The sequence below is a fragment of the Heliangelus exortis genome, chromosome 2 (assembly GCF_036169615.1).
Source record: "Heliangelus exortis chromosome 2, bHelExo1.hap1, whole genome shotgun sequence".
In the NCBI taxonomy this organism is placed as follows: Eukaryota; Metazoa; Chordata; class Aves; order Apodiformes; family Trochilidae; genus Heliangelus; species Heliangelus exortis.
Genome location: NC_092423.1, coordinates 42548827 through 42571303, shown reverse-complemented (window position 1 = coordinate 42571303; position 22477 = coordinate 42548827). Strand labels below are relative to the sequence as shown.

The following is a 22477-nucleotide window of genomic DNA, read 5'->3' as shown; positions in this document are numbered from 1 at the left end:
CACCACCATGAAGAACTAGATACCCTATCTCTGGGACAGAAATCAGAAGTAGAAGTCTGGCATGAATTTGCTCTTCAGTAATCTCACAGCCTCCAGCTTTTTTCACCTCTGCAGGTACTTGTTTTGGCATCCATAAGATCCTTTCTCAGGGAAGTCCATGGGTCTGTTATCTAGTTTGTGGAAAACTGCATTGTTTTGCTTCTTGTTGTCACAGTTTAGCACTGGGTGGGCAATTAAATCATGGACAGATGCTCTCTATTAATCCCCCTTCCCTGACAAAGAAAGGAGAGAGAATGAGAGAGACTTAACATGTTGGAAACTAAACTACACAGCTCTAATTAAACAACAGTGATGAAAAAGAAAAATTATTAAGTATATACAAATATGCACAAAAACAATACCACATTCCTCCCCCCAGTAATGCTCACGTCACCACCATGGCTGCAAGGCAGGCTCTGGAAAAGTCCCAGGCTGTGCTCCTGGAGTATTCAGGAGGGTATGGATCAAGACCACAGGCTGATGAACAGACAGTATCCTCCCAGGATGTTGGCCATGGATGAAGGGTCAGGAAAAAGGGCGTGGTCCCTCAATTTATACTGAGTGTGATGTGTATGGGCTGGAATACTCCATTTAGTCAATTTTGGTCACCTGTCTTGGCTACTCCGCCCTAAAGGAAAGTTGCAGGTGTGACCTCTTTACTCCCTTTCTCGTTCCAAAGCATAAGATGGTTCTGAGAACTGAGCAGTGGCCTTGGTTCTGTATAACATTCTCTAGCCTCACTGTAAACATCAAGTGTTACCAGTCCTAGAAGCAGACACTGGCTGAGAAACTTGCTGTTAATTTTAGCAAGGGCAGCTACTTAGAAGAGCCTTAGCTGAAAACAAAATTACAAGACAGAATATTAGTCCTATCCTGGCCCAAACAGGCCAGAAGGTGTCACATCCCTTGAGCACTGATCTTTCCATCTGTCTAACAGTGCTAGCACCAAGAAGTGCCAGGCTGGCTTCCACAGGGAGCACGTAGAGCTCTGTTATTAAGTGTCTCAAGTTACCGTGAAACTGGTGTCACATTGCTGGGAGCTGTGATTACCTGCTCAGATAATAAGCCCTGCAGCCTTGAATTCAAGGCTAACTACATGGCTGGGTAGATAGACTCTTAGGCACAGTGTGTGTTGGAAGTGGAAGGAAGTCACCTACAGCCAGTGACCAATGCTTGATATGACAAGTTGAGGACCTGGTGGAGTTCTGAAGCAGGGAAAAGAAGACACAGACCTATGGCACCTTCCAGACTGCCAGACTAGATCTTTGTATTTTCACAGTGCCATCCATAATTTCACAAAAGGCTTTCAGTATGCTCCAACTATATGTAAGAAAAGGACTTCTAATGCCAAACAGTGGATGCAAAGATTACTGACCTTTTGACCCATGCATTCAATTCCACACTTTCTCCTATTCCTAATGATAATATGAAACAAGTAGTCTGTTTCTAACATTTCTTGTACACATTGTTTATTATCTCAGCAAATCCCTCTGCAACTGTTAGGAAGGAGCTGGTGTTATACTGGTGTTATAACTGGTGTTACAAAAAAAATCCCATCTTTCACTCAAGTTACCTCATAAAAACATCCCACTGGAGTTTACACACATGAACTGATTCATTGCAGGGAAACCTCTTGTTGAAGAACACCGTGTAACAATATTACCAACACCTAAATATAAAAAGTTGTGGCTTTTACAAACACAGAAAAATAAAGTCTGATACACCATAACTTCACAAAAGTGGATGTAACTACAAACGGTAATTGTCTGACCCAAAAAGTCAGGTCCTGGCTGGACCTGATCCAGTGAGACTACTGCCAAAGGCAACAAGGTAGATTTCGTTTTTCTCTCCCTTCCTTTGTTTACTTTCAAAGCCATCTTTAAGTTAAAGGATGAGAACAGCTGAAACAGAAATGAGACACTAAAAAGTGCTAAATCCTCAGAAGCTGCAGAGAGATTATGTGGAAAAATATCCAACTAAAACTACAGTACTAATGAATCTCACCTAGTAAGGAGAGCTTGAGAAAAAAGATGTCTTTCCAAAAGCTGAAGTTGTACCCAGATGGAAATCATAGGGAGGGAGGACTAAATTAAATACAAGAACACAGTAATTCCCCAGCTGACCGTAAAAAAGTATAAGGATCGGCTAGCAAAGTGACGAAAAATTTTTCTACAAACACATGAGGTGCAAAAAGAGTGGCCCAGTTAATGTTTGGGGTGTGATAACAGCATCCAGAGAAGACGAGGCCATTGCAGTGAGGCTAAATGAGTGCACTCTGTGTGCACATAGTGAGCACTGGCTCACTTAGAAACAGGGGTAAGCTGTGAAATGGTAAATCTGCAATAGTAAAGACATGAGGTAAGTACGCAGGACTGCAAAAGAGATTTCTGAAACTGAACAGGCAATAAAATGCCAAATGAATTCAAGGAAGGTAAATGGAAAGCAATGTGCTTAAGTACAGCAAACCTAGCCTCAGATAAAACATTGCATTTTATGGTCACAGTTACTCAGGATTGAAATCTTAAATGTGTAAATAGTTCCACTAGAAAACATCTGCTGTGTGCTCAGTACAAGTCAGAAAGAGGTTTTAAAATAATTGAAAATGATATTAGAAAAGGAACAGGGAACAAAGTTGAAAGTATTATCACAACACTGAACAAATCCACAGCTCACCTTGATATCTGGTAGTTTGGCTTCCCCCATTTCAGAAGGATATAGTAAAATTACAAAAGGCTCAGAGATAGGCAGCAAAGATATAAAATAGCTTCAGGATGAGAAACTACTTAGAACTCTTCACTCTGGATAAGAAAGGCTATCATATTCTAGGAAGGATATAATTAATGTCTGAAATTCATGGATAGCACAGAAATGGTAGGTAGGGACCAGTTGTTCAGTGCCTTTAAATACAATTGCTAAATGTCATCAGAAAGAAACTCCTAGAAAGTAACTTGACAAGAGTGCTGGTTTGGGCCAGGATAGAACTAATACTCTGTTTTGTAATTTTGCTTTCAGATAAGGCTCTTCTAAGTAGCTGCACTTGCTAAAATTAACAGCAAGTTTCTCAGCCAGTGTCTGCTTCTAGGACTGATAACACTCGATGTTAACAGTGAGGCTAGAGAATGTTATACAGAACCAAGGCCACTGCTCAGTTCTCAGAACCATCTTATGTTTTGGAAAGAGAAAGGGAGTAAAGGGGTCACACCTGCAACTTTCCTTTAGGGTGGAGTAGCCAAGACAGGTGACCAAAATAGACTAAATGGAGTATTCCAGCCCATACACGTCATACTTGGTAGAAATTTGAGGGATCACGAGGGTCAAGCCCTTCTTCCTTCTCCGTCATTGTGGAAGGATTCTGTCTGTTCATCAGCCTGTGGTCTCGATCCATACCCTCCTGAATCCATGTGTTTCTGCTTCCAGCTCCTGTCTGCTGCTGGCAGCTCAGCCTGGGACTTTTCCAGGGCTGTGCTTCAGCCTCAGTGGTAACATAAGCATTAGTGGAGGAAGGGGGAAGGCATGTGGTATCTTTTTTGTGTATAATTTAGTAATTTTTTTTTTTCATTTCTGTCTTTAAAGCTTTGTAGTTCAGTTTCCAACATGTAAGTCTCTCTCTCTCACTCTCTCTCCTTTATCCAGAAAGGGAGGGGGATTAACAGTTCATCTGTCAATTGTTTAATTGCCAGCCCAGCATTAAACTGTGACACCTTCATATGTTTTCACCATTAAAGCAAATCAGACTGTTATGGCATTGCTATTAACACTAAGATAAAACCAAAATGAAATAACTGATGAGCTTGTAGAGCAGTATCATTTCAATTGCAAAAACCACGTAAAGACATAATATACCAAATGGAAAAGGAAATAAAAATCTGTTAGGTCAGAAGACTAAAATATACTCATTAGGTCAATGTTAGATTGCAAAAATAACTGATAACAGCTGAGATATAAAGATTGAAAGGACAAGTTCAGTACTAATTCTCTGCCAAATAGCAAAAACTGTTTCCAGAGACACTGATATGGTTGTTGGTGTTTGTCTATAGCTTAGGGTAATACTGCAGAAAATTAGTACCATTTTAAGAAAATATCTATGTATTTGGCAATATATTTCTTTCACATACCAAAGGAGCATTGAGCCTCATGTTTGTGTTATTCTTTCTTATAGTAAAAAGGCATTATACCTGGCAAAGACAGCTGTTTCTATCCAGATGCATACTTACCCCATGGAGACCTGTGTGGGATTTTGACATGTCATAGCTTGGTACAACCAGGCTCATATATTCTTTCCAATTAGTTGTGATAGTAAGCTGCCAAGCTGCAATGCGTAATTTAGTACAATGAAATTAGTTTTCATTGGTTTTGATAAGCTTTTTGAACAGTAGTAGACAATGCACCTTTTAAAAATTTATTACTGAACTGTTCATGGTGGCAGATGTTTATGGAAGGAGTAGTTCTGCAAGCAATTGCATTGTCAACTCTTATCTCCAGGTGGGAAAAGAAATAATTTGTATTAAGCACATATTTCATTGTGAAGTGATACGGGAATTTTAATTTGTAACCTTTCAAAAGAGGTAATTTTTTTTCCCTTTCTTTTTAATGTGTTCCCTCTAATCAATCAATTTTTTCCCTTTGAGATCAATTTTACTCTATTTTTGCATCTTACCAGTTGTAAGGGACAGCAGGCAATTTCCTGTGGATTGTAGAGGTGTGAATTAATGCCTTTATCCTTCAAATAAAATTGCAGGTAAGAGGAGAATTTGCATATTCATCTTGGGAAAGCTCTTGTATGTTTGTTTGAAAGCTCTTGATGTTTGTTTCTGCCTGTGCCACTTCTAAACTGGAACAGAACCTCTCCTCCAGATTTCTCTCCTGCAGTTTTTCTTCTTCCATAGCAGTGAACACCATGAGTTCACACAGCTTCCCAGCAATAGTACCAAAAACTTAATAGCTTGAATGAAAGCTCAGATCTTGCCATAGCTGGGACCTAGATTCTTTGGGGAACATTTTTCATATAAGATAATTCTATGAAACATGTATTTTGATAAGTAAGGTCGTTGATTTTTCAAGTTTTCATGCTTCATCTGTATGGTCATTGCACCTACACTGCAGTTGTCTCTGTTCATTCTGATAATGGTTATCCTAAATGGCTCACTAAAGTAAAATAAATAAGAAAAAGGGTTATTGGTGTATTTACTGTACCTTCTGTTGTGAGACAGACAAATATTTCAGCTGACTGTGTTTTCTATGTGCTCTGTACCCACAGAGTACAGGGGTGGGCTCCAGAGTTTCTTGGGCCACTGGCAGAAAGTTCCATTGGTTCCATAAGGAAAACAACTCTGCCACTGTTTTATTTCTTGTAAAGTGTAGTATACATTTGCAGGTTTCACAGTCCCTCTTCAAAATCAAAATCGACTATTCTGAGCTTTGGACACTTTTTTTTCAGCATCTTCTTAGAAAGTTGATAATAATTAAATTGTAAAGGTTTTGATGCAATGCAAGCTTTTAAAATAGAGTAAAACGTACTGTGCATCTTACGTGGCAGAAAAACTGCCTATCATAATTGTTCCACTGATCTAATATGTTTTCAAGAGGAATTTCATGCTTCATGCAATCATGTATCTTTTGTACATGGTTTCCAGCTGTAACAGAAATAGTGTTTCCAGATAGCTGTACAAAAGCTAATTTGCATAAAAATGGATACTGTTAATGATGCAAATTTCAAATGACATACCAGTCTTCCTTGATTCATGATACTGCTGTTAGAAGTGATTACAATAATTTTTAATCTTTTATATTGACCAAACTGAATACTTTACAAATGGAATTAATTACTGAACTGTGTGAAAAGTTCGCATTTGAAGGGGAAAGACATCAGAAAAAGAATTTGATTGTAATTCAATGTATTGCAAAGTAGCAAGAAGTCAGAGTGTCTTGTTAGCTTCATACTTTGGACGTAGTTATTTTTTCATATTCTTATGTCTTCCCTTCACTTTTGTAATTTTTTTGTGATTTAGAAATAGCTAGTGATCTCATCAAGCATGTCAGATGGGATACTGAAGTACTTAGAGTCATTTAAGGCTTATCTTTAAAATGCAGTCTCATTATTTTTTTTTTTTTTCTGTGGGTCAAATGGCCCACAAACCTGCAGGGCTTAATATAATTCGAGGCAGGTTTCATCCTGTCAGCCTAACTTAGATTTTTGAATTGAACCTTAAAAATGAAAGAGTATGTTAGGCTTCTGTAAAACATTCCCCAAGTATTATATATAAATGTATGTATATTTATATATATATATATATACACACACTGAATATCCATATAAATGGATAGCACTAATCCTGCCACTTTCTACTCTGTTTTGCCATAGTACCTGTTTCAAATCAGTCTCTACTTCTCCTTCCCCCTCCCAATCCCCCCCCTTTTACCACTGTCTGATGACTGCTATTCTGCAATCAAAATCTGTATGTTGCAGAGAACCCTTGAATCAGTTTCCTTTACCTCTTGGAAGGCGCTCAGCATTTCTCAAGGTTATGAGAAAGGCTCAGTGTTAAAATCGTCACAGTTGAGATTCATTTCTAATTTTAGATGTGACACCATCTTTTGTGACATGATGTGACTATATTTGTGAGGAAAGGGTTGGGACAACATTCATATCTTTAGCTATGTTTTTAGTATAAAGGCAAAACAGACTAGGAAATACCAAGGGGTTGATTTTGCTGGACTACGGTCTTCTCACTGTTTTATAAACAAACACGTATCAAGGAAACCAATAACTTTTTCAACTAAACTGTCAGGATTTTCTTCAAATAAGGGTGGAATGGAAAATTGACATAATATTTATTAATATGTATCAGATATAGAAAACAAGGAAACACCTGGCTGGCTACAGTGTTTACTGCTGATGCTCTTCTCAACCACTCTACCAGTGTATTTGTAGAGGTCTGAAGAGAGCTGAAGGCAATAATATGTTGTAGGTGTGACCTAACCTAGTTCATTGCATACCTCTAACATTAGCTCACGATGTTTATTTTAAGCTCTTCTTTTAATATAACCTAGTAATTTCTTTGCTATTTTCTGCTTAGCTGTTATAAGGCACCTGTAAACACCAGGGTTGAATTCCTGGGAATGATGAACCTCACTCTCTTTTGTTATTGTTACTTCTAGACTGTTTTATCATGAAAACAGGCTGAGTCACACAGATGAGCTTTTTTTTTTTTTTTTTTTTTTAAATCTGCATGCTGTTGTTCTGTCTTCTTGAGTAGCTTAGGTTTTACTGTTTGGCATAATGCTTGATGGTGTTTGTCAATTTAATAGAAGATGACTTGTGCCAGTCTTGCAGGTGCTTAGACTGTGAATTTTCTGAGCTCCATTCTGTCCTATATGAGTGTAAGTGCAAGGCTGTAATGTGCTTCAAAATAAAGTCTTCTGTTGTTTCTGAATTTATGTGCATTATTCTTAAAGCAAAAGATATTACGTGCCCTCTTCCCTTTCCCATAAGAATGCACTTTTGAAATGAAAATTCAAGGATTTAGTAGATCCTTATCAGATCATAGAATCATAGAATTGGCTGGGTTGGAAGGGACCTCAGAGATCATCAAGTCCAACCCTTGATCCACTCCCGCTGCAGTTACCAGACCATGGCACTGAGTGCCACATCCAGTCTCTTTTTAAAGATCTCCAGGGATGGAGAATCCACCACTTCCCGGGGCAGCCCATTCCAATGCTTGATCACCCTCTCCGTAAAGAAATTCTTTCTAATGTCCAACCTAAACCTCCCCTGGCACAACTTAAGACCGTGCCCTCTTGTCTTGCTGAGAGTTGCCTGGGAAAAGAGACCAAGCCCCACCTGGCTACCCCCTCCTTTCAGGGAGTTGTAGAGAGTGATGAGGTCTCCCCTGAGCCTCCTCTTCTCAGACTGAACACTCCCAGCTCCCTCAGCCCTTCCTCACAGGACTTGTGCTGAATCCCTTCACAGCCTCCTTGCTCTTCTCTGGACCTGCTCCAGCACCTCAATCTCCTTCCTGAACTGAGGGGGCCAGAACTGGACACAGGACTCGAGGTGTGGCCTCACCAGCACTGAGTACAGGGGCAGAATCCCTTCCCTGGACCTGCTGGCCACGCTGTTCCTGATACAGGCCACGATTTAGCATGTAAGACTGTCAAGGCAGGACACACATGACTGAAATGTATTTGGTCTGCCCAGCATGATGCAGATTGAGGGAGAAGACAGGAATAGCATAAAAGTTGCCGTGAAATTGCCGACACTGTCCTGGTGACCGTCAGAAGAAATGCTGAATTGGCTAAATGACCAGTGTTACTGTATGCCAGGTTTATTTGCTTGCCTAGAGTGTGTCTCAAGCCTGGCATAGGGAAGTACCCATAGAGAGCTGAAGAAATACTGGCGATTTAGATGTCTCTAATTTTTGGTTTTAAATAGATCCTAGACATATTTGCAAAGCTTTGCTGGATGCTTTGCAAGCTCGTCCTGTTGGTGACGTTGAACATGTACTTTTAAGTCACTGCATCTTGGTCAGTCTCAGAGTGATAAACAGTGTGGTTTTTCCCAAACTGCCATTTTTCTGTGTTTGTTTTTCTAGCAGGCTTCCAAGTTGCATAGTAACTATCCCTCTTCTGCAACCACCTCCCCACTCCTCCTACATTTCTATTCAGGATGCAACTCCCTTTCTGTGCACTGTGGGAAAACAGTGTTTTCTCTCATGGAATAAAAAGCTTACCCTTTGTTTCATGTTGGCCAAAAATAGGTCTTTATATCTCTCTGTTTTGCAAATAACAGATGATAAAGCTGGCTCTCGAGGCTTTGTTACAAAATATGAATATCAATTAGACAAGTCTCATAGTATGTTGTCACTGTCCTTACCTCAGTTTTGACAGAATGAGTCTTTATGATCAAAAGGAAATCATGCTTATTGGGTGGTTCTCCTTTCACTTGCCTATCCATTGGTATTACATCAATTTATAATGTGAAAATAGTGAAGAGTTGCCTCTTTTATTTCAGTAGCTAGTAAAACAGGAAAGGTCTCTCCCCTGATGTTGGCATTTAAAGAACTAGACATTTCCAAGAGGAAAGAGAAACAACATTATCAGCAACTAAACTTAAAACATGATGCAGGCTGATTTCTGAATGATATAACCACCATTGTCCTCTCAAAAAAAAAAAAAAAAAAAATGGAATGAGACATAAATGACAAAGTTAGCCCTGCTTGAACTTTTCTTTGAATTTGAGGATTCAAAGGAGGAATTTCAGTAGTTGAGAAAACAGTTTTGGCAGCATCTATATAGATGGAGAAGAAAATGAAAGTTTGCAAGTTCAATAAGAAAATAGTGGTAAGGTTCATATTCTGAGATGTATGTGATGAAGAATATTCAGGCTTTGAATAAAAATAAAGAAATAGCAGGGTACAATGTCTATTGAAGCATCAAAGAGTAAGAGACTAAGTTGTGAAATATAGTAATAAATATAGAAAGAAGATTAAAAAAGACAATTAGTGATCCAAAGCTTCTTGGAGGAAAAATTGTGGGCATGCTTTGTAAAAATTATAGAAAACAAATACAAGAGAGAGAAAACAGTAAGGGAGAGAGGCATTTATTTCTTCACCAAAAGAATGAGAGACCTGATAAATGTTTGATGTGAGCTGTTCTTTAAGGGCTGCTTTGCATCTGCTTTTTGAATTCATCATTCAGCAGAGATTATAGCAGTTAAAACCCTGTGAAATGAAGTCTGAATTAATGGCTTTGGAATAAATATGACTTATAATGATTGCGGGTTGTTTTCTTAGATATTAGCAGAAGACCTTTTTTGTAGAAGCATGCTATTGGAGAGCTCCTGGAGGGTCTCCAAGACCCTGAAAAAACAGTAAATTAGCGATGGCAACTGTAGTACCATGGTTGTTAAAAGCCACAACTTCTTTCATCTGACAGGGGACACTTTGTATACATCATCCCAATGAGGGCTCTTAAAAATAATTTTTTCAGCCTCAATGGAAATACCCTGGCTGTATGTATGATCTCCATCCCTATTCAGATATGTAAGAAAAGAAAAATTTGCCTGATAATGTCACTGGTTTTCTGAGCAAAAGCACTCAATTCCTTGTACTGACCTAAGGAGGAGAGTTTTAAGCCAGGTGGTACAGGAACAGGCAGATATTGGGAGACTTCACAGACAAGAGAAGTGCATGCTAGTGTGTGCATGAAATCCCAGAAGTGTGTTTTGTTGGAGATTTTAGTAAGTGAAGCATGGAGGGAGTCCACATTACTTTAGTGAGTGAAAGATGGAGTTAAAGGAGAGTAGGACTGACAGTTTTGTGTGTCTGCAGTTACTGCAGACTGCTGCAGAAGAGAGGCTAAGAGCAAGAAAGAAAAGATGTAGAAGTGGTCATCAGTTACTGATTTTCTTTGGAAAACAGCATCCTTTCTGGTGGGAATCATAAACACAGAAAGAAAAGATGGTATTTATAAATGTGGGCCCCACAACAATTCAGACTGTATTTTTGGTCAGTTTGAAAAAAAAAAAAGAAATATTTACTCCTATTTCCAAGTAAGGTTACTAGGCTTATAGGAAGGATATAAAGAGAACTGGCTAGATTAATGTTGACTAGAGCAGAAGCAATTTATCATAGTCAATCATTATTCAAATATCCTCATACCAAAAATAGATGGAAAACTAACTGACCATGCCAGGTCTGTGCTGAAGATGAAATAAAGGGAGCAGGTGTGTATGCCCACAGCTTCAGCTGAATGAAGAAAAAGTCCTTCACTTTATCTCATTAATTCATCCATGTACAACAGATTCAACAACAGTAATGTTTGCCCAAAGGCGTGTATTTGGTTTTAGTTTTTTTTTTTTTTTTTAATACATTATCTTGAGCTAGTAGATAGGTTTTTTCTATGACATCAAGCATTTAGTGTCTGCATTAGTGAGATTCACTGCTTACCATAATTGTTGGTAAACTGTCTTGCTTCTCCTTGTGAATGGAAATATCTCTAAGTTGTAAGCCTGGGAACTTAGAGCCATAAACTTTTTTTTTATCAATGTTTTCCTGCAAGTGTCAATGTTCCATTTAAAGACTATATAAAATATTCTGAAGAGAAGGACAAGTTAATGGAACATAGGTAAAAAGAGAAAACCTTTGAAATATGAAAGAAAAGTCAGGCTATTTGTGCTTGTCTTTAACTTTTGAAGAGAAAAACAGCAACAGCTACTCTTGTGGTTTGGAGAAAACACATGCAATTTTATTTTGTAATAATCAGCTATCTGAAATAATACATGGTTTAAAAAGCATTGACAGTCATGGACAGTAATCAGAGCCTTGCCAGTTCCCTGTGGAAGGACACAGATTACCAGTTCCTAACTGTCTGTTAGCTGTGGAAGTAGTTTGGCAAAAATATTTTGACCTAAAGAAAGTGTATGTTCTCCACTTCTGTGATGTCTGAGCCCCTGAAAGCACTTATCCTCTAAATAGTAATGTGAAATATAGTGCTGTTTATTACTACTTGATAGATGGGGATCTGGAACACAGAGAATTTGGTCACTGATCACTGTAAATCTGTCGTCAGTGACTTCAGCTATAGAGTGCTAAATCCTGAGTGCTCCAGCAACCCCATCTATACCATCTTTTTTTTTTTTTTTAAAGTCATTAACCATCCCTCACTGGCACTTTAAAGATGAATACACAGCTGTAGAAAATGTTACATTATCTTTTTCAGTGTTATTACAGGAAAACCAGAAAACTGTAAGCACACGCACACAAAAAAATCAAAGAAAATCCACTGTGGTTTTGTATCTATCTTAGTGGGTATATCTTTTATGTCTGGGAATGAAATGCAAATTTCCTTCTTGGTACTGCCAGACTGAGACTGCTGCAGGTCTCACTGTCTGCCAGTGAAGAATTACATTGGTTCAGGTAGAGAGATGAATGTTACCTTGTCAAATATAGGAACAGGCCATCCGTGCAAGTCAGAAATAGATTATTGGCTTCCCATGACAGTGAACGGCATGAGACGTGCCCTGGCTGGTTTGCTCTGCTGTGTATGAAATCATGTAATGATGCTGTGCTTTCCCAGAGGACAGGGATTCAATCTTCTTCCAGATCAGATATCTTGTCTCCAAAATAAAAAATTGAGAACTGTATTATTAATTGTAACAATGGCCAAAATTAATTCTCTTTGGGTCTGTGCATTGAACAGACTTATATATAACAAGAGTTACTGTGTTTCCATTTTCTCCTGTGCAAATGATAAAAGGAACTGTAAAGCTTATCATCAAATGGGATGGCAAAAAGATATGGATTGTTTATCAGCCTCTCCTGTGATGCCAACAGAACTGGGAACGTCCCTTTGCCCTCTCAGTGCACAAGTGGCAGGCTCCAGTTGCTGGAAAATTACTCACTGATGGGGGAGTTTTGCACATGAACATTGAAAAATGTGGAGGAAACAGGCTGATAGACAGTGTAAGTCTTAGGGTAGTCTAAATTTAGTCTGAAATTTTGTGGAGAGTAAAGGCATCAGCTGATGTCTTGTAGAAATTACTTAACCCAATATTCTTTTTTCTGTATTATTGGAAAATAAAGTTTGTACTGTACAGAGTAACAATTTTTTTCTCCTTTTCAAAGTAGACGTTAGTTGCTTATTTAATTAACTCAATTTAGACCTATACCACTATAACTAGAAAGTTTAGTTTTTTTAAAAAACATTGTTTATGGATTTTTGAGACTTGTTTTTCCTTTAGTGTTCAAAACACATCTGCTGTTAACTTTATGCATTTCTTTAAATGATGTTGGCTAGTTTGGGTAGTCAGTTAGGTTGATGATATATTAGCTTGACTGTATAGATTTTCTGTGATTTATCAATCTTTAAGATGCAGGGCTTCTTTAATATCTGTTATGCCCCTTGTGAATAGATTTCTGGGGTAGTAAATCACTGTCAGGACTACTTTGAACTCGTGTCACTGTAGTTGTGGTTTGATGAGGCAGAGAACCCCATAACAATAAAAAATTCCTGGTTTTCTTGCTTGTGCTTTTAGAGCTGCATTGGAAAACTGATATGTCTTTCTTTAGAATGACTGAATGCCTACAACTAAAACCTTGTCATGCTGGACAAGGACAGGAGAGGAGTGGGAGCACACAGGAAACTCCTTAATATGCTATTGGCTGTGAAGTCCCACCTAGGTAAATACCTTTCCTCTGATGATCAGTACAGAGGTGCCAAGGCTGCTGCAGTAGCTGGTTTGATTTAGATGCTCCATAAATGTGTTGTTTAGTATACTGGTCTTATTTAGGACACGTGTCCTAAATGTCTTATTTAGGACATGTTTTATTTAGGATACGTGTCCTAAATAAGCAATTGTTGTGGAGAAATGGCTGTTCTTGGATTCATGTGCTGTCTAGAAACATAATATTTCCAACAACCACTTGAGAAAATTGGGTGGAAAGAGTTACCATGACTGTTCAGTCCAGCCCTCCACATCTGCAGGTCACTGTGTAAGGGGATATGTACCATCTGAGGACCTACTGACCATTCTGGACCCTCTGTCTCTCCTCACAGTGCACTCATCACTGATGGGGACTCCCCATCAGTACACACAAGACCCCCTTAGGATCCTGTGACAGGCTTATGGTCTTTGGATCAGAAGGCAATGTATCACAAAACAACGGAGCACCAGAAAAAGGATGGGAGAAATGAAAGAAGTTACCAAACTTGCTGGCTGCTGGTATCTGCAGTGTTCAGTACCTAGGCAAAAACCAATATGGAAGCCACAGTACTGTAAAGGACTGGTTGATGAAATACTTCTGTTGATAACCATCTTGCCTGTTTTTTTGTTTTTTTGTTTTTTTGTGGGTTTTTTTTTTTTTTTTTGGTAGGTATGCCTTGGAGATTTCCCCTTGCACATATAGTTAGTTGCTCAACTTCTCAACTCACTCATTTTCTGATGGGTCCCAGAATAGCATGATGCCTCCCTAAATTGCTGCAGGCTTTCTGCTGCATCTGAGAGGACACTAAATGAACAAAAGTGAATGTAGTGATTTAGGCCTCAAGTCAATAAAATACTCAATCAGCACGTTTCGAGCTAGACACTTGCTTATGTACTTTTCAGCTTTACTTTTTTGTTTACACCAATATATGTGCATTTTAGTATTTCATCTGAAGTGTGTGACACCAGCAGCTGAAAATTTGTTGTGTATCTGTTTATATGTTTATACACACACCTCATACCAAGAAGGTCTCTAAGAGAAATAAGCTTTGTAAGCCTGTAAATACTGAAAGAAAATGCTGTGATTAGATAGCCTCCAGTAACATGTTCTTTGAAGCTAAGTAAAACCAGCTCTGCTGTGTTACTTCAAATGAACTACTCCTTAAATGTAAGGCTGTCACATTTGTGTTTTCTCCAAACATGAAAAGCATTTGTTTAGAATGTTACAAGGATGCTATTTTTAGAAGCATTCTACTGGTATCTAAAAAGAAAAAAATAAATCTTGACCAAACTTCATCCTCTTTCATTGCACTGGTAATTTACTTATGTGGGGTTTTTTCAGCTTTATTAGTACGCTACATCTATTTTCAGTTAAGATGGTGCCCAGTTCTGCTGCACTGCTTTATCACATAATAAAACCAGATTCTTAGCTTTAGTTGCCTTCATCTTCTGAGGCATAGAAAGTTCCTTGGTCATGGCAAACAAACTATTTGCAAAATGCACATGCACTTTTCAGTTTCCCAAATTTTCTTTCTCGACCTTTTTAGCTTTTCCTTGACACTGGCAGTCTGGCAGAGATAGGGAGAGGAGATGGAGAATGCAATTAGGTTTAAGATAGTCTAGGTTGTGATTTATTTATTCATTCCTGTGGGCATGATCTATGGGTGATACCAGTTTGAGAAGACTTGAGATACCTTGAGAAGTCTAGCTTTTGTTCCTGGTTACTTTTAGCCAAAACTGCCACTTAGCCTGTCTAAAAATAAATAAATAAATAAGGAATTCCAAAGCTTAGGGAAATTTTCTTATCAGTTTCTCATTGGCAACTGCTTTGATGATGGGGTAGAGGACTGGAAATGAAATGTGATCATAACATACACATACCAGTCCATCCATGACTAATGATTTACATGAGACCTAACTCATGATGGTACAGAATCTGATTTGTCAACTGAAAGGTTTTGCTCTTCCTGCCATTATCACCTGTCCTGCCATCCTCTTCTCTCAGCTACCAATCGACAGGATATGAAGTGAGTGGGTGACAGCCATAGAGCTGTGCTATTTTTAGAACAGGCTCCAAGCCTAAGTTCGATCCTACATGTTGACCACTCCGAAGCCTAAGCTCATCTAAAATAATCTGTTATCTCTGCTTGTGGCATTAGGATTCCAGCACTTGCAAGCTGTTTTTCATTTATTAATTCATTCTGGGACTGCTCTTTCCCAGCAGCTCTTCAGATTGATGTGAATATAGGAGCTTTCCCCTCCCTGATTCTTTGTAAGATATACCTTAGAAGAGTTGATGAGGAGTGTTGTCTGAACATGGATTCATACATCTTCTTCCTGGCTTCCTGTGCTTTTAGTGAAAATTATTAATTCTGTCCTGTGCGTTTATTTAGTCATTGCATAGTGGCTTGAGGATCAGAACAATTTGTCAGTTCTTTTGTGCACAGTTCTCCTTTTAGTAAACTGTGGGGTCTTAGATCAACCTTATCCCCTGGTCCTAGAGAGCTTGAGTACTTTCCTCTTGCTACAAAGAGCCAGAAATGGGGCAGATGAGGGATGCCCACATCTGCCTGCTGAGGTGGGACCTTGCTGGGCACCTGCTGTACCCTCCCTTGCCAATTGCTTAATCTGTTCTATGGACAGACTGCCTAGCAAATTGAAGGGTGCATGATTTGTCTAAATGAGCTTGAAGTATGAATACTGGGCTTCTTGGGGCTGATTCTGCCCTTAGGGATAACAGTTGGACACATGTATGTATAAAAGTCAAGTTTGGGACACATTTTGATAGTCTCACAGTGTATTTATAAAGGTGTTTTCAGGTACAGTAAGTAGCTGCATTAAGATTTTCAAGGTGGTTTACTTAGCTAAAGAGAGAGGCTATATTTAGTTGAAATCTGTTATCATTTTCCTTTGAGAATTACAGAATCTTGCTTCGGATTGTATTCTGGTTTATTTTCTCTTCTGACATGTATAAATGTGGGAAATTAAGATTACAATGCTCTTTGGGAGAAATCCTTGTTCTTCTGAAGTCAGGCAAAACAACCACAGTGCATCCACTGAAGTCAGTTTTCATCTTTTAGTGTTGTTCCAAATTCACCAGCACAGTAAAAACAGCTCCCAAGCCAATGGATCGATAACATTTTGGCTTGCAGCTCTGTTCCTTATCAGAGTTCAAGACAAGGTAAAAGTCAGATGAAAACTGGATCTGGATTCACTGAAACATTTCAAAAACAACAGAAGAGGACCAGGACTGAACTTCGGTGCCGTTCTGGTCCAGCTAACCAGGAGGCTTTCATGTGGTTTCATAACAACATTATTGACTGGAATGAGAGGTGACCTTTTCATAGCACAGTAGCAGTCAGTTTGTTCCTGCTCTCAGAGGCACGTTTGTGCATGTAATGCAGCTTCTCCATGTGCTCGAATGCTCCCCAGTGAAGGATGGAGGAGGTGGGAAACGAAGGCATTCAATAGTGCAGCAGCAGACACTGGCATGGACCCACAGCCCAATGTGTGGCCTGGCATCCCAGGTCAGTTCCTTGGCTCACAAATTAAAGAGGGACCTTTTTACTGATTAAAATTAATGTTTTTTGTTTGTTTGTTTGTTTGTTTGTTTTGTTTTTTTTTTGGCTTGTAGTGGCAGTTTTCTAACTAGAGAAATGTTCTGATAAATAAGAAAAAAATCTCACTTGCTTCAAAATTTTAGAAAGAAATTGTGCCAATCCATTTAGGTAGGGGTGTAGCATGTTATGTAAAAGCTGCCTCATCCTTCCATGAATCCAAGCCTGGATTTAGAAAGGCTCTACTTCTGAGAACTAATTCTGTGACTTAAAAGGGCAGTTTTTAATAGCAAAACAAAGAAATAAAGCAAACACATGTAATTTTTTGTGGAGTTTATTTTCACAAAGACTTTTCCAAGATTTTTAGAGTGCACACCATCTTCCTACTTTGTAAATATTGTATACATAGGAAAAATTATATCTTGGATTAAAAAAGAAAACAAACTACACCTGCTTTTCAGGAAAGAGCGATTAAAAAAATATTTCTGCTGTAGGAAAAATTATTCTGTTTAATTGTTATTATTTCTGTCAGTCAAGCAATTCTTACTACCTCTTAGTAAGTTCAGTGGTACTGTCATGATCACCAGGTCTAACTGTATAAAATGTAGCAGTAAAAGAAAATCTGCCTTTTGTTTGTGCTATAGATGTTTTAAAGCTTTCTTCCAGAGACATGGCTACTATGATGTAAAGTTCACTTATAAGTGGCTGTGGAGGTTAAAACATGTTTGATACGTCTACCCACTTCTGGCTTGAAATTTCTAATAGATGGATTTTTCTTAAAGCCTTGTTTCTTAAAATAAAGAGTATTATACTCTACCACCAGAGATATTGCCCTGTGTATATACAAACTGTGCCAAACACCCCTGAGCTTCTTCAGTAAACTTAGTAGCTCAGGTCTTTGGCTTTCCAGTTCCCAATAGTCTTCCAAACTGATTTTGGTTTTGTGGCATGTCTAGCCATCCTCAGTTTTTCAGAATTCTTTTTCAAGTATCTATACTGAAACAAGTTATGGTATCCCAAGAATATTATTGGGAAAATTCAGTAAACCACGTGGTATATACATGCCACCTCACTGCTATTAATCAAAATAACCTTGTTTATATACCCGAGGATTTTATTAGCCTTTTTGGTCCTGGTGTAATTGTAGGGTAAGTTGGCTGTCTTCTGCTGTGATCCTAAATCCTTTGCATAGCTACTGATTTTCACATTGCAGTTCTCCTGACAGTTAAGCATAGCCTGCGTTTCTTGGCTTAAATCCCAAAAAAACACTTAAACTCTGGCATATTTTACATGCTAGAGATGGTGTTTGTCTTCATTCTCCAGCCACGGGCATTTAATAGTCTTTTGCCCAGGAGCTCTCAGTGTCCAGGTCAGTTGATATGACCTGCCAGACTACCAGGCATCAGGAAATCCCGTGCACAAGGCAGTGTGGTGATACAGATTATCTGCTCAGTAGATGTGCAACAGGCTTGAAATGCCTCAATATGCAGAAGATACTGCGAGCTGTCACAGATGATGTACTGCAAAGTGCCACAGGTTCTGTGCTCTGGGGCTGCTTTGCCTCTGTGTCCATCCATGTGACATGGGAGACAAATGCACCAGGGTCTCTCTAAGGAAGCTGCACATCAACATGGAGGGCCTGGCAAGTCTCATACTGTCTGTATCTCTGCTCGCCTCATTAATGGCATAAAAAAGGGCAAAGTGCTTTGCTGGTCTGAGGCATTGATTTGTCAGTATCTGGTGTTGCTTTTGGCTACCTAGTTTGCATGGTTTGTATGCAATTTACCTCATCCTTGTTCTAATCTGATAAATAACTGTGCCAGCAGAAGGATTGAGGTGTGTACATATTTCCTAACCTAAATATTACTTATTTATTTTAATATCACTCTATGGTTTTTAAAATTATTTAAACTTTGTGATTCAGGAACGTACCCTTTAATTTATGAAACCCCTAAGCCTATGCTTAACTTCAGCCATGTGCTTATAATCAAACATGTGTTGCTGAGGTGTTATCCTGAATCTAGGACTTGATTTCTAGTAGACTTATTTATATGAACATGAAGGCATATTTTAAGAGGAGAAAGAAGTGGTAAGTCATCAGTTAGTTCCAAAAACCCTGAGCTAATTTGCATGAGAAAGATGCAAGGCTCTCTGTATTGTTAAATGAAAGATGGTAGAGACTCATACATTTGTCAAGTGTAATGCTTCTTTTCAAAACTTTGCAAAGTTTTATTCTCCTATCTCTTTATATCTCCTTTGTCACAGAATCCCCTAAAGCTACAGATACATCTGTCTTTGTCCCCCAAAATTCCTTTGAACCTTGAATTGAGCTTAAGCACATATAGAATCACATTTTCGTCCTCTGCTGAAAAATACCTGTCCCCGGGGGTTCACAGAACTGCAAAGAAAAAGCAACATGAATTTCTTGACAGGCTTGCTACACAGAAAACTAATCAGAGACATTACAGCACTACATCTTTCTAAGAAGAGAATGTGGGTAAAATGATCCATTTTTACTCCCCTAGGGATTTGGAATATGGTCCCTTACTTCCAGGAGGGAGAAGAACCAGTCCATTTGAGCATCTCCCTTGATTTCTTTCTGCTCACAAAACATCTGCTTCTCTGTAGTAATAGGTTGCTGTTCGTTAACCTCGTTAATCCTCCAGCATAAAATGCAGTAATTTATGTGGAGTGTTTGGGTTTCACATGATACTAATGACATGTAATGAACTGTGGCTACAGAAACATCTGTTCCATACAATAGTTAATTTTTTTTCTTTTTTTCTTTAATCCTGGGGATTAGATATAAATAAAATTAGTTAGAAGCTCTTTAGGCTGTAGAGATTAGTGCTCAAAACTTGAGTACTGAAATAGGCTAGATTTAATATTACCCATGGAACCTTAATTTAGCTTCCACTTGCTTATGCGTTGTTGGATACCCATGAATGTTGTTACTCAATGATTTTTCTTTGAAAACTTGCCAAATGGAAAGGGGGCTGAAGAAAGCTTCAATGGGTCACCAGTAAGACCACCTTATCCTCATTTAAGCATTTGACTAGAAGCTAGAGAACATGCCTTTATTTAATTTTGTATGTAATATTTTTCTGATACAATTGAGCAGTATGGCAGAAGAATCTATGCAATAATTCACTTACAAGTAAGAAAACTGCAGAAGATGAAACTAACCTATTAATTTTAATGAATAATGTGAGTGAGAAATGGGATATGCTAAAAACAAACAGTAATATACTGTTTGTACTCAACAAGGAAAGTAAGAAGATAGAAGTGCTACTTAATTATAATGTGGAGTTAATAATGCAGTGGAAATCGTAGCTCTTTCTAATTTAAGTGCTTAATTTCTCAGTCTTAATGTTGCAGAAAAGCGGTTTGCAAATTTAATTTCCTTATATATATTTGTTTTTAGCAACTCAGAAGGCAAATAAGAAAAACACATTGTGAAATCCCTGTAATGAGATCTTACTGTTACTAACATGCCTTACATTTTCTATAAAGTTGCTGATTGCATTTAAACTCCCCTCAACAGCACTAAATCATTTCAAGGGTTTGCTCTTACCTCCAGTGTCATTAGAGTTCTGCAAGTTTAGGAAATGCATTTGGAAATACAGAACAAAACCCCTCATGTTCCTATATGAAAATGTCACCTTGTAAGATCCATAGCCTTAAAAATAAAAAACAGATTTTCTTCATGTGTGAACCCTTTATCCTTCCCCTGTGGAACTCTAAAGGAGCTATATAAACTCTTTTGATCATGCAGTAAAAGAATGGGCTGACTCAGCAAGGTGTTTAACTGCATGTTTAAATTCTATTGTGATCAATAGAGTTTTAGCATGTGCTTAAATATTATGTTGGAAATAGACAGATTTACACATGTGTTTTAAAGCTAAGCATGTACCAAAGTTGGCCCATAATACGTCAAAACAAGTAGGAAGAATTCACGTTGTAAAAGCTCTACCTCTGGGGGTGGCTGACTTCATAAGTGAAATATTTTGATGTCTTTTTAATATCTTTTCTTAATTATAAGGTACAATGCTGTAGTTATGAATCGCTGTGAATTAGCTAACATAGGATAGTTTATGTGTCTGTCAGTTTAACATACAGTACAACAAAATTAGGAACTCTTTCAGCTAAATAATAGAACATACATTTTCTACTCTTGAAAATGGTTGCCTTTTATTTAGTTACTCAAGTATTTGAAGTCAGAGCTGTGAATGCTATCTTTAAAAATTCAGCTGCATATATAAGAAGTTATAAACATGCATGGGTACCCAATACCAGGATCCTACACTCCAGCATTTTCCATCTTCTGACCTGTTTTTAACTTATTCCTCCAGTGTTTCCCTGTAATGCGAGACCAGATTATTTTGAGGCACTGAATCACTAAACAGGGTCATGTTCTGGCTGGCTCAAGGGCAGAGGCAATTCCACTTTTTTTATTTACTTCTGTCTATAAAAAGCTTTTTCTGTCTTAGAAAAGACTTCTTTTTCTGCTGGTGATCTCCCTTGCACTCGTGTTAAACATCTTCTTTCCCAGCACTGTCATAGTGCCATGCATTTCCCACAGGACATTTGGGGTGGGGTTTTTTTATTATTTTCAAGAGAAATATATTCTGAATATCAAACTGTCAGCTGTCAGTAATATGATGTTAGGAGTGATGATCATCCCCTGTGTTGCACTGTAACACCCTACACCGCTCTGCTGCCCCTGCCCATGTCCATGCCCTTTGCAGAGCTGGGTCTGTGCTGTCAGCTGAGGTTCTGGGGAAAACTGGGGGATAGGGAAGACACAAAGCAAGGAGAAGGGGATGTTTAGTGCTAAATTAAGGATCCTGTAGGGAAAATCTCCTTGACAGCTGCTGTGGGATCTCTGTCCAGAGGACAAATCCTAAATCTCAACAGGACCAGGTCATTTTGGCACATGGAGGAAGGAAAGGTTTTGGATGAGAAAGGAGACTTGAGCCACAAGTGCTAAGTGCCATCAAGTATCTAAATGTCACAGGAATGTCACGGTACTTTATGATTGTAAATCTTTCCTTCAATAACACAGTTGTGAGGTGTTAAAAAAAAAAAAAATACTTCCCTTGGCTACAATCTATTGTGTTACTTGAAGAGCAGACAGACAGTCCTTTGCCGAAAAGCAAAACTGAGCCTCGGTTACTTTGCAGATTCTTGACTCATCCTCACTAGCAAAAGGTGATGAAGATAGTTGAGAATTTGGTGGATTTCTAGAAGGCTCTGATTCGACCTCTATATTAGCTTCTTGATTACAGTGAGGAAACACATCCCAATGGCCAGCGGCCATTGTTGCTCTCCTGAGGCCGAGATGTGGAAGGAGATGTGTAATTTTGATAGGTGAGCGGTGAGGTTGCTACATATATATATGAATGCTTCATACATATGTATGTAGTGATAGGCTTCAGTCACATGTTTAACAAGTGCTATAAGGCAGCAGAGGATCTGCAGAAGTAAAGTACCATCTGTAACAATGATACGAAATGTATTTATGTGTAGGTATAATAATCAGCAAACAAGATGCACAACTTCTGAAATATCATTATGAAAAAATCAAGTTCACAAAGCACGCATGAAAACTGCCAAGACAGAGGGGCATTGGTGCTGTTGTATGAAACGCAGTCCGACGCTGCTCTCCTCAAAGCACATC

At 38.5% G+C, this 22477-nt stretch overlaps 1 protein-coding gene across 11 annotated transcripts in view; it reads left to right on the top strand.

Annotated features, from left to right (window-relative positions):
• HDAC9 (histone deacetylase 9) overlaps window positions 1-22477 on the top strand; it is a 458285-nt gene that overhangs the window by 161609 nt on the left and 274199 nt on the right. The gene's annotated exons all lie outside the window — the stretch shown is intronic.